Raw genomic sequence first — 13,040 nt, 5'->3', positions numbered from 1 at the left:
ACTTACCACATGAAAGTGTTGTTTTCGGTAGGGAGGTCCAGCTTCCTTTCTATTCTAGGTGCTCCCTGGGGGACAGACCTGCCTTGACTAAGGCCATCCTGCCAGCACCCAGCACAAGGCCTGCCATTTAGAAGGCACTTGAATGAATAAACGCGTGAATGCGTGCGTGCATATAGGCTGCATGGAAGAGATGGGCTTAGGCAGGTACCTGAGGATGGGTTGGTTCCGAACATATGCTTGACTCTCTGGGGTCCGACTCCCTGAGCTCAGGGCCTGGGCCCTCTCAGCTCCATGCAGACTCAAGGGGCAAGTCACAGCCTCCTTTGTACTTTTACATTGGATATTGGGTATTTTTATAGTAAAAAAAAAAAACAGGATATTTGTCCCGGCAAAGGGTTTTTGGGCCACAAGTCATCCAAGAGGGAATCTAGAAGCTATGGACTGGAGTTTCCAGGATTCAGGTTTATGAATCATAGACTCACCTCCACAGTGCCTGGTCTGGCATTGTACCCAGCATACAATAATTGTCTAATAAATGCTTAGTGGATTTGAGGCGGTGTGCTTTTTATGCCATTGTGGCGCTGGGATATGTAACTGTGAAGGAATAGAAGCCTCCAGCCTCTTCCCTGGGGAGCCACCTGTTGAAGGAACTAGAATTACAGACCTTTGCTTTCTGCACGGTTTCTACATTGTTCCAATAGCAATGATCATTTCCAACTTGCTGCAGAATAAAGTTCTGATGATCTGTTGTGGGAATCAAGGTCTTCCATGAACTTGCCTCAGTCTTACTGCACCAGCCCCTGTCTCCTCCTCCCTTCCCCCTGCCAGGCAGAAAGAGCGATTTCCTGTCTCCAAAACTCACCAGTGCTTCCCAGCTATGCAAATTGCAGTTTCCAAAGACAGCCTCATAATATCTCCCATTCCATATTCTCTCCTGTAGTGTGAACCGGCCACGGCCCACATCAAGAGGCGGAGTCCATTTCTCTACTCCCTTGAGTCTGGGTGGGCCCTGTGACTGCTTAGACCACTAGAATATGTCAGAAATGGCCAGGCGCATGGCTCATACCTGTCATCCCAGCATTTGGGGAGGCTGAAGTGGGAGGATCACTTGAGCCCAGGAGTTAGAGACCAGCCTGGGAGCATTAGTTTGTTTTCTTACTGCTGTAAAGAACTGCCCAAGACTGGGTAATTTATAAAGGAAAGAGGTTTAACTGCCTCGAAGTCCGGCACGGCTGTGGAGGCCTCAGGAAACTTACAATCATGGAGGAAGGAGAAGGGGAAGCAAGGTAACTTCTTCACAAGGCGGCAGGTAGGAGAAGTGCCAAGTGAAAGGGGAAGAGCCCCTTATAGAACCATCAGATCTCATGAGAACTCACTCACTATCATGAGAACAGCATGCAGGAAACCACCACAGTGATTCAATTACCTCCATCTGGTCTCTCCCTCGACAAGTGGGTATTAAGGGGATTACAATTCAAGATGAAATTTGGGTGGGGACACAAAGCCTAACCATATCACTGGGCAACAGAGTGAGACCCTGTCTCTACACACACACACACACACACACACACATTAGCCAGGTGTGGTGGTGTGCACCTGTAGTCTCACCTACTCGAGAGGCTGGTGAAATTAAGAATATGAAAGACCAGGAAGAAGAGCAGGGAGAAATAACAGATGCCATACAAAGGAAGAAAAATCAGGTTGGCATTATACTTCTCAACAGCAATACCCGATAAAGGAAGTCAAAGAAGTGAGGTGGGTGGATTGATTGAACCAGGAGGTGGAGGCTGCAGTGAGCCGTGATCACGCCACTGCACTCCAGCCTGGGTGACAGAGTGAGACTCTATCTCAAAACACACACACACACACACACACACACACACACACACACACACACAAAATCTTCTATTGCTTCTAAAAATGGAAAACCAGTGTCACTTGCCATTAATAAAAGGTAACAATGACATAAATTAGATGAAATAGATCAATGTCATTAAATTTTAGCTAGACAGTGTCACCTCCCAAACTGTCCAAGCCCAGGATTCACTCTCTCCTTGTTGAAAAGATGAACAAGTGTTGCAGTGACATTGGTACCCAGACTCTGGGTTCCAGTATCTGGGCAGTTACAGTGTATCAGCTTCCAGGTCACTGGGTCCAGGATGTATGTGTCCTTGAATTCAACAGTTCCCTGTCAAGTTCAGTTTCAATCTCCAGGGCAGCCTTGAGATTCTTCCACTTTCCTAGCTATGGCAGATGCTGTAGCTCCCCAGTCTGGCCAGTTCTGCAGTATTTTGGGAGCCTCTAGCCTTTCCTATATTTAAAAACAAAAACAAAACCAAAAAACCAAAAAACGAGGTGTATAAAATCCCCTCCTGCCTAAAATGCCAAGTATTGCACTGAAGCCTGACTTCCCACAGCTCTTGCAGGATCTCCTGAACATTTCTTTTATTATTTATTTCCTGCAAGAGTATTTTCAATGTGGGTCTTTGTGCATTCCACCTTCTGAGGCTTTATTTGCCTAAGAATATTTTTATTGTGACCTCATGTTTGAATGACAAATTGGCTGGCTTTAAAATTCTGGATTGAAAGAGTTCTTTTTTAAAAATTACTAGTGACATCACTTCTTTGACTTTCTTTATCGGGTATTGCTGCTGAGAAGTATAATGCCAATCCAATTCTTGTTCCTTTGTACGCTATCTGTTATTTCTCCCTGCTCTTCTTCCTGGTCTTTCATATTCTTAATCTCTCCATGATACCTATGTGTGAATTTTTCCTTATTCTTTTCTACTGTTGGTTACTCTATGAGCCCTTTCAATCTGCACTCATTAAAAAAAATTTTGGAACATTTAAATCTCCATTATTTCTTCAATTATTTATTTCCTCATCTCCACTTTTATTTTTCTTTCCTTTTGGGAATCGTACGTCTACTCTCCATCTCTCTCAGCATTTTTTTTTTTTTTTTTTGAGACAATCTCACTGTGTTGCCCAGGCTGGAGTGCAGTGGCATGATTTCAGGTCACTGCGACCTCCAATCTCCCGGGTTCAAGTGATCCTCCTCTTGCCTCAGCCTCCCAAGTAGCTGGGATTACAGGCATCCACCACCACACTCAGCTAATTTTTGTATTTTTAGTAGTGATGGGGTTTTACCATGTTGGCCAGGCTGGTCTCAAACTCCTGACCTCAAATGATCTACCTGCCTCGGCCTCCCAAAATGCTGGGATTACAGGCGTGAGCCACTGCGCCTGGCCTCTCTCAGCTTTTCTTTTCTATGTGTTGTCTCTGTTTCTTTCCCTGTTGCTTCTGGGGATAATTCTCAATCTGATCATCCTATCTACTCGCAAATTCTTCAGTTGTATCCATCCTGATATTCAGGCCATCTATTATGTCTTTTATTTTTTTAATCTTAAATTTTTCATAGCTAATGTTTTGGCTTCGTTCTCTCTTATGACTTCTTTTTTTCCTCTTCATTGCAGCAGTTTTTTAATGAAAGCTGTATGTAAGATTACTTTATTCCTACATCTTCCCAATTGCATTTTCCTTGTATTTGGGCTTTTCTATTCCTACTTGGTGAGATTTAGCTTTCTGCTCAAGGATCTCAGTCTTCGTTCAGGGTTAAGCGCCTTGCTGGGGCGAATGGCCAGCCTTCTCCCCCTGCACATGTCCAATGCAGATAACATATTTCTTCCCATAAACTTGGACCACTTTGCTAATTTGCTGACCTCTGTAGGGTGCTTGTGCAAACTGAGCTTCTTCATGCTTTCAGATGGGCATGGACCGAACATTATATTTCTGTCTCAGCTCTTTGGAAAGAGGAGAAGACATAATCTTCCTGTAAATATGGGAAGCTGCATTACAATACCGCTTATGGTTCTTGTGAGAGTCACAAACATTTCTTGACTTTCGGAAGTCCCTTAATTTCTGTTTTTGTTTGTTTGTTTTTGTTTTTGAGAAGAAGTTTCTTTGTTGTTGCCTAGGCTGGAGTACAATGGCGTGATCTGGGCCACCGCGACCTCCGCCTCCTGGGTTCCAGTGATTCTCCTGCCTCAGCCTCCCGAAGTAGCTGGGATTACAGGTATGCACCACCATGCCCGGCTAATTTTGTATTTTTAGTAGAGACGGGGTTTCCCCATGTTGGTCAGGCTGGTCTTGAACTCCTGACCTCAGGTGATCTGCCCACCTCAGCTTCCCAAATTGCTGGGACTATAGGCCACCATGCCCGGCCAAGTCACTGAATTTCATTTTGGTCACTGTTGCTTTCTCAGTGATAGCTGAGAAAGGGAAGTGCCTGTGACTTCTTGTTCTTACATTATTTCATGAATTTCTTCCTTTATCTCCTTAAGTATAATCATGCTTTACTTTAAAATCTTGGTCCATCTGCTTCAATAATTCTGCTCTGAATGGCATATGTGGTTTGATTTATCTTTCTTTTTTCTTTTTTTTTTTTTTTTGAGACGGAGTCTGGCTCTGTTGTCCAGGCTGGAGTGCAGTGGCCGGATCTCAGCTCACTGCAAGCTCTGCCTCCCAGGTTTATGCCATTCTCCTGCCTCAGCCTCCCGAGTAGCTGGGACTACAGGCGCCCGCCACCTCGCCCGGCTAGTTTTTGTATTTTTTAGTAGAGACGGGGTTTCACCGTGTTAGCCAGGATGGTCTTGATCTCCTGACCTCGTGATTCGCCCGTCTCGGCCTCCCAAAGTGCTGGGATTACAGGCTTGAGCCACCGCGCCCGGCCGATTTATCTTTCTTTTGTAGTAGCTGCACTTCTCAAGTGTCTAATTATTCCAGCAGGTGAGTTCATGTCCCCCCAGGGATGCCAGCTCTCTGTCTGGTAATGTGCCCTGGAGAAAGGGCATAAGGAGGGGGAAGGGATGAGCCCCAGGGCAGGAAGCCATGCAAGCATCCTTGGCTTTTCTGCCTGGCACTCTGCCAGCTTCACCTTTAAGTTCCCAGAGAAAAGCAGGCTCAGTAGGAGGTAGACTCTGCTTGGGAGATTCTCCCAGCTGGGGGTGGGGATGGGACTTTAGGGGTATTAGTGGGGAAGTCAACGCCTGATCCCCTGCCTGTTTTTATAATTCCTCACTCCAGCAGGGCTGTAGCTGCCAATATGTGCACCAAAGTGACAGGCAGTGATTGTTTCAAGACAAAGAGCAGGGGAGCTGAAGCAGGTGAGCTTCTCTGAAGGACAGAGCAGTGGGTAGAAAGGGCAAGAGTTCAGGCTCTGGGGTCTGTCAAGCATTCGTTCATTCCACATTGAAAGCTGGTATGTGGCGGGCATTGTGTTGGGTGATAGGGAGACAGTGGGGAACCGGGCACAGTCCTCACCCTCAGGGAGGTTACAGTCTGACAACAAACTAACAGACGTGGATCCATGTTGGCACTGCCAGCTGGGCAACTCGCTTAGTCTTTCCAAGCCTCAGTTTCTTCATCTGCAAGATGGAGATGATAATAGCACTAATGTATAGGGTTCCTAAGGCTTATCAGGAGACAAGGCTGCAAAGTGATTCGTAGAATGCCTGGCACTTGAAGGCTCTCAAAAATGTTAATTATTGTTGTCATTATTGTGACTAATGATGCTGTTACTGGGAATGAGGAACTTGGAGCTGTTTAGAAAAAAGATAAATGAATTGCTTTTCATCCTCTGGGCAAACCAGTTACCCTTAGGAGACAGAACATTCAGAATTTCAAAGAAAGAGGATTGAGTGGGCGTGGCTCTTAAAAAGTTGAGGTAAAAAGCAGCAAGGCAAAGAAACAAACCAAGTTTCATTTTCTAGCAAGAACTATTAATATCATTAAAGGTTTTCAGATTTTGGATAACTGATCTCCTTCTCCAGTTCTTCGTCCCTCCCCTCCTCCTTTTTTTTTTGAGATAAAGTCTCGCTCTTGTCCCCAGGCTGGAGTGCAGTGGTGTGATCTCGGCTCACTGCAACCTCCGCCTCCCAGATTCAAGCAATTCTCCTCCCTCAGCATCCCTAGTAGGGGTATTACAGGTGTGTACCCCCCACACCTGGCTAATTTTTTTATTTTAAGTAGAGACAGGGTTTCACTATGTTGGGCAGGCTGGCCTCGAACTCCTGACCTCAGGTGATCTGCCCATCTCAGCCTCCCAAAGTGCTGGGATTACAGGCGTGGGCCACCGTGCCCGGCCCCTCCCTTCCTTCTTTCTTGCTGAAGGCAGTACTGTGAGGTTAGAGCTTCCACAGCGTTGGGCCGGGCTGGAGTTTCATCCCTTTTCTTGTTGGCTGGAGGACCCATGTCTCCATTAGGTGCAGGTGGCATGATGCCCAGAGTACTTTTAGGGGCCCACAAAAAATGTTTTCATTTCTTTTAAAATCCAGAGGAAAAAGTGACTTTCAGGTTGAAGAAGATGTTTTGATATACCCATGCAGTCATATAAATATCATTGTAAATATTTCTTTTTCTTTTTTTGAAACAGACTTTCACTCTTGTCACCCAGGCTGAAGTGCAATGGTGCGATCTCGACTCACTGCAACCTCTGCCTTCCCCATTCAAACGATTCTCCTGCCTCAGCCTTCCAAGTAGCTGAGATTACAGGTGCCCGCCACCATGCCCAGCTATTTTTTTTTTTTTTTTGTATTTTTAGTAGAGACGGGGTTTCACCATACTGGCCAGGCTGGTCTCGAACTCCTGACCTCAGGTGATCCGCCCTCCTCGGCCTCCCAAAGTGCTGGGATTATAGGCGTGAGTCATTGCACCAGGATGATTTTAAATATTTCTTATGGGGCATGGGGCCCATGAAGGCAAAATTGCCCCAGGCTCAGGGAAGTCAGAATGCATCCCCAAGGACACCATGGAACAATAATACTCATCTCTGGGGGTGTTAAAGGGCCAGGGCTTGTATAGCACTCAGCACTGTGTAGGCACCTAAGAAGCTCTCGGCAAGCAAGTTAACCATTTGTTTCCTCTATGAACTACAAGTTGAAACCTTAGGAAACCTCCAGGAGGGTCATGGGATTGGGCACAGCAGTGAGGGGAAGTCGCACAATTGCTTTTTTTTTTTTTTTTCCTATGAGATAGGGTCTTGCTCTGTCACCCAGGCTGGAGTGCAGTGGTGCCATCACAGCTCACGACAGCCTCAACCTCCTGGGCTTGATTCTCCCACCTCAGCCTCCTGAGTAGCTGGGACCACAGGCGCACAACACCACGCTTGCTAAAGTTTTTGTTATTTGTAGAGACAGGGTCTCCCTATGTTGGCCAGACTGGTCTCAAACTCCTGGGCTCAAGTGATCCTTCTGCCTTGGCATGAGCCACCACCCCAGGCCCACATTTGTTTTTTATTACGCGACAGACTAAGGAAATACCCCAGGTGGAGGAACAGATGAAAACTTCAAAGCAAGGCCACTGTGTTTTGGGGTGTGCAAGAAACCAGACAGGCAGCAAAAAGAGCTCTTTCTGAATTCCCAGTGCAGGTGTTAGCAAGCACTGAAGAGGTGGGCTGAGTCAATGAACAAATGAATGAACCAATAATGAGGGAATTGTGGGAGGAATTTTTAAATCCTGAGGTTGTTTGCCCCAAAAGGTAGCTCCCCAGACACAAGTTTCTTCGGAGGCAAAGGGAAACTTTTTTTTTTTTTTTTGAGGTGGAGTCTGGCTATGTCTCCCAGGCTGGAGTGCAGTGGTGCGATCTCAGCCCATTGCAAGCTCCACCTCCCGGGTTCATGCCATTCTCCTGCCTCAGCCTCCGGAGTAGCTGGGACTACAGGCGCCCGCCACCACGCCTGGCTAATTTTTCGTGTTTTTAGTAGAGACGGGGTTTCACCATGTTAGCCAGGATGGTCTTGATCTCCCGACTTCATGCGTGATCCGCCTGCTTCAGCCTCCCAAAGTGCTGGGATTACAGACGTGAGCCACCGTGCCTGGCCACAAATTCTTAATAGGTGATTGCAGAGGGTACTATCGTCTCTGGTTAAATTAGGAAACTGAGGCTCAGAGAGGTAATGTGGCTTGAGGCAGAGTACAGGGCTTAACACCCTGCTCATCTCTGCCTCCTCGGGGCTGTTACGTGGAGCAAAGCCCTCCAAGCCCAGAGGCCCCAAGCAGGTACCGGCCCCACAAGGGCCCCCATAGTTCAGGTGTGTCCAGCCCAAGCAGGAGGCCCCTCGGAGAAGGCCTGAGCCCAGCTAGAGAACAGGCTTCTCTGTCTTAGAGGTTGGCACGCCCTCTGTTCCTTCCTTAGACTAAACTGCAGCCACTACCTTGGGGAATTTCAAACCACATGAGAAGGTCCCACTATCCAGCTCCAGCTCTGGTTCCACCCCCTCAGCTTCACCTACACCCCTACCCTGCTCAGGAATCCACCGAGACTCACTGCTGGCTCTTTTCTTGACTCAGTCCCCTTCCTTCTTCCTGCCTCCTCCTGCCCACCTAGGATCTGTACTTCTGATTAGGAATTCATTTCAGTGTAAACAGCAAGACATCCATCCTTCTAGGTCCCAAAGAAAAGAGCAGGACTCCAGGGGCCGAAGTGCCAACGACTGCCTCAGGAGACTGGATGGATGGTGATGGGGAAACCGATAGGGGAACGACAACGAGGCGTGGAGGTTGTCCGGGAGAAACAAACCAGCTGCTGCTTCCGGGCTGACTTCAGAGGCCCCTGGACAGCAGCATGCAAAGTGGACATCTTACCGCAGGCACTTCTGGCCAGCAACAGGTTTAGCCCAAGTTACAGAAGTTCTGTTTTGGATATTTCTCTTCAATATCAAATATATATCTTTTTAAAAGTCAGGAGAATAGATGTAATTTTGGGTCTTTTCATCATACATGAGGGTTTTTTTTTTTTTTAAAGAAATTAAAAGAGTTTATTGGGCAACTTAAAATCCACTTTACCTTTCTTTTTCTTTTCTTTTTAACCTTTCATCCCAATTTATTGGAAGACTGTAAAACAAAGGGAAGTGTTGCTGCATTTACAATTCCCAGAGAACTGCACTGCTTACTGAGTGTGGAAAGCAGTTGGAGTTAGGAGAAATGGCCTTCCCAGCTCTATATGACTCTGAACATCCTATCCAGATTCCGGCTTGCAAACCCTGAGAGTGACAGTGTGCTCTGCTCCCTGTAGAGACCCTGTCACCTCTAACACACCATGACCCTGTGTCCCAGGAGCAACAGGATGGGAGGGGGTTCAGCTTGGACGTCACTTTCTCCTCTGGGAGCCCCGGGAACAGCGACATAGTGTGAGGCCTCCCCCTCAGCTGTCAATGTCTAGCACTAGATCCTTTTCTGAGAAGAGGCATTGGTGATGGTGTGAGAGAGAGTGGAGGTGCCAAATGTGAGACAGGGGGTAGGGACAGTGGGGGGACCACACAATGAAACAAGAAGCTCATGGTCAGTTAGTCAGAATCTCTTCTCTCAAAGCCAAAAGCCTCGTCCCTCAGCCTGGGTGAATGCATTCCACATGGACTCCTTGAGCCCCTCCTGTGAGCCAGACGCCATGCTAGGTAGGGACACAGTGAGAAGCAAGGCAGGCTTGCCTCCCTGCTTTTCTAGAGCTTAGGGCAAAACACAGATATTAAACAAGGGTTGTTGGCAATTATGGAAAGTGTTACAAGGAGAAGCTTCGAACTTGGCCCTTTTAGGGGGTCCAACGCCTCCTGACTGTTGACATACTCCTCCAGTCTCCACCTCCACTTTAGACCTTTGCTTCTCACATATTCGTGGTCAACCCAGGGAGATGGAAACCCACTGCAGCTGCCTGCCAGGATGTCACAAAACTAAAACTAGCTTTGCTTAGAGTGGCTCTACCTCAAGGACACAGCTCCTTCCTGGCTCCAGGCAGGAATGACCACAGTCCACATGGTGCTATGGAGCCCAGGAACTGGCCCAGGGGATAAGCTGTTGATAGGAAACCACTACACCAGATTCCCACAGAGCCCAGCCAGTTCCTCAAGCCCAGCACACCGCACATGCCGTGGCTGGCTGGCTTGGCACTATGCTGCCTCCCCACAGCTCACCTCGGCCCCAGCCAGCAAAGAGCCCAGCAGGGACAAGGTGAAGAATGCCCCATGCCATGAAGGGATCACGGGAAGCCCCTTCCCTTTTCCTCCTCCCCTCCCACCAGGCATTCATGGTCCTTTGGTGTCTCTTGACTGCCTTTCTTTCCCATCTCCCCACTTAGACAACATGAGTAAAGGTATTGGTCTACTTAGAGTTCCTGCTCCATCATCCACTCCCATGGGCTGCTAGGACTCAGGATTCCAGTGCCCTTCTCTACCCCGGTGCTCCGGCTGTGCCTGTCACTTTCTACTGCCACCACCAACACACGCACGTGCACACACACACACACTTACACACATGCACACATACACACATGCACCATAGGAGGGGGTGTCTATAATCTGTTGCTCTGGGCTTATGCTTATAACTGTTCCATCCACCTGGACCATTGTCTCTGGCATCCATACCCACCTCTTAGAACCAGCCACCTGTAAATTCACTATTTGTGTCAAGCATTGTATTTCATACTCATTCATTCATTCATTGGACAAATATGTATTGAGACCTACTGCGTCCTGGACACCGTGTTGGTGCTGGGGATACAAGGGTGAACCAAATAGGAATCATCCCTGCCCCCAAGCAGCTGCTAGCAGACATTAATAGCTCGTGTTTATTGAGTGCCTACTATATACCGACCCTGTATTAAGCACTTTCTGAATTATCTGATTTAATCTGTCAGAGAAATTGTTTCATTTAAGGAGCACATCAAACTGAACCATAGAGAAAAGTGTGGACTTGCCCGAGACTGTTGGACGGCCTTGGCTAAGGGGTAAAGCAGGGACTCCAAAGTGCTGCCCTAACCACTACCTTTCCTTTCCCTGCCCCACTCAGATGCCACCTCCTCCAAGGAGGCTTCCGGAATCTTCTCCCAGACTCAAGGGCTGCCTTGGTCTCTCTAATCCAGCCTTCAGATTTGACACATCCATCTCCTCCTCCCACAAGGATACCCAGAGAACTAGAGCCGTCTCTGCATCCTTCCTCAGGAGCGCAGTTGGATGAGCGACCCCCGAGCCCCTCCAAACGTGCGGCGGATCGGAACTAGAGCCCTGGGCTCCTTCTCTGCCATGGGTTTTCATCTCGCTGAATCGCAGATCTTCCAGAGGGGCCTCTGCATAGGGCCGACCCATCAAGGCGCCCATTTAACAGATGAGGCGGACAAGGCCCCAGGTGGGTAAAAGCTCCTTGCATCTCCAGGCCGGGTCAAGGTCGACCCCCTTTTCTTCCAGCGAGCCTTGGTCCCTCCGCCAGACGCTTGGGTGAGGAGGGGACAAGGAAACCCTCTGGGGACGGTCAGCCTCCCTCCCACCACCCCGGACCAACGCCCTCTCGTGCAGACCCCAGGCACTTCCTCCAACAGAGGTGGGGGCGAGACTGGGGACCCCTCGTCCCCTCCCCCAGGCCCTCCTTCTCCCAGCGCGGTCTGCAGGTGGACAGGAAGCCACCGCACCTAGGCCGGGCCGCTCCTCGCTCCTCGCAGCCCTGGGCGCCCCGGAGACCAGACGCCTCCTACCTGCTCTGTCGAGCCCCGCTCGGCCTCCCGCCAGCGCCGCCGCTCTCCCAGCCTGGGTCCCCGCCGCCGCCGGCGCTGCCACCCTGGGGATCCCGCCCCCACCCGGGGCGTCCCGCCCCCGGCCCCGCCCCGTGCAGGTGATCCCGGGGAGCCCGGGGGCCGCGCCGGGGGTGCCAGGGTCCAGCACACTGGAGTGGCGGCGCCTCCCCGTGGTGTCCCTGCGCCTGGGTCCTTTTTGGGACTGGCTCTGGCACTCACGGGCACTCAGTCCAGTAGAGAAATCCAGCAGGAGGCTTCCAGGTGGGACTCCTCCGAGGAGTAAGGAGAGGGAAGGGGCCTCACAAACACACCCAGGTGAGCTCTAGGCACTTTGAGTAGGGTCTTTAAAGGAGCACGGCGCTAATCTGATTGAAGGCTGTGGGGGGCAGGTGGGGATTCAGACAGCCACAGAACGTTAGACCGGGAGGAAACAGGTTTGGCAGCGGCAAGTGTCAAGAACTCAGCCGCTGTAGGATCAAAGGCTCCTTCCTCCCCAGGCTGTTGGGCTTCCAGCTGTATCCCAGGAGCCCAGGGCGATATCCCTGGCAGGCAGCAGGCTCTCAATCAATATTTATAGAAAGCGGGAAGAGACCTCGGAGAGGGGATCTCTTCTTTCAGAAACAGGGAAGCTGAGGCCCAGGAAGCAGAGGTGAGCACAAAGTCTTATAGCAGGTTAGTGACAGAATCAGGAGTAGAGGCTGGTTTCCCGGTTCTGTTTTCAAATGATTTCCAGAAAGTGATTGGATCTGGGCCGACTGGCTTGCCGCTCAGTGCCTGTGAGATGCTTTCAAACTCTCCTCAGCTAAGAACTAAGATTTTTATAGGAAAAAACACGTATTTTTATAGGAAACTCCAAGGTAGTACTTATTTATTTATTTTTGAAACAGGATCTCACTTTGTCGCCCAGGCTGGAGTGTGGTGGCACGATCTCGGCTCACTGCAACCTCTGCCTCCTAGTTCAAGTGATTCTCTTGCCTTAGCCTCCCGAGTAGCTGGGATTACAGGCACATGCCACCACACCCAGCTAATTTTTGTGCATATATATATATATATATATATATATATATATTTTTTTTTTTTTTGGTAGGGATGGAGTTTCACCATGTTGGCCAGGATGGTCTTGAACTCTTGACCTCAAGTGATCCACCAGCCTTTGCCTTCCAAAGTGCTGGATGAGCCACTGCTCCGGACCTATTTTATTTTATGGAGACTGGGTCTTGCTCTCTCACCCCAGCTGGAGTGCGGTGGCGTGATCTCGGCTGGCTGCAGCCTCTAACTCCTGGGCTCTAGTGATCCTCTCACCTTGGCCTCCCAAAGTACTGGAATTACAGGCATGAGCCACCATGCCCAGCCACAAGGCGGTATTAACGAATATTGATTGAGAGTATAATTCTGTAATTCTACTTTCTCATCAAAGACTTGAGACACTTGAGTATGATCTTTAAGGAGCATGGCACTAATCCCTGGCTTCAGGAGCTTCCCTGTG

The 13,040-nt window shown here is 49.2% G+C and overlaps 1 protein-coding gene across 1 annotated transcript in view; it reads right to left on the bottom strand.

The window, feature by feature from the left end:
- The window catches only part of NCMAP (non-compact myelin associated protein), a 50,439-nt gene extending 38,871 nt beyond the window's left edge, over positions 1-11,568 (bottom strand). The window contains exon 1 of the mRNA XM_025356324.1: positions 11,516-11,568. The gene's annotated coding sequence lies outside the window, so the exon portion shown is untranslated. The remainder of the gene's footprint in view (positions 1-11,515) is intronic.
- Between the last annotated feature and the right edge of the window lie 1,472 nt (positions 11,569-13,040).

The sequence above is a fragment of the Theropithecus gelada genome, chromosome 1, assembly GCF_003255815.1.
Source record: "Theropithecus gelada isolate Dixy chromosome 1, Tgel_1.0, whole genome shotgun sequence".
NCBI lineage: Eukaryota > Metazoa > Chordata > Mammalia > Primates > Cercopithecidae > Theropithecus > Theropithecus gelada.
This window is presented reverse-complemented; position numbering and strand designations above follow the sequence as displayed.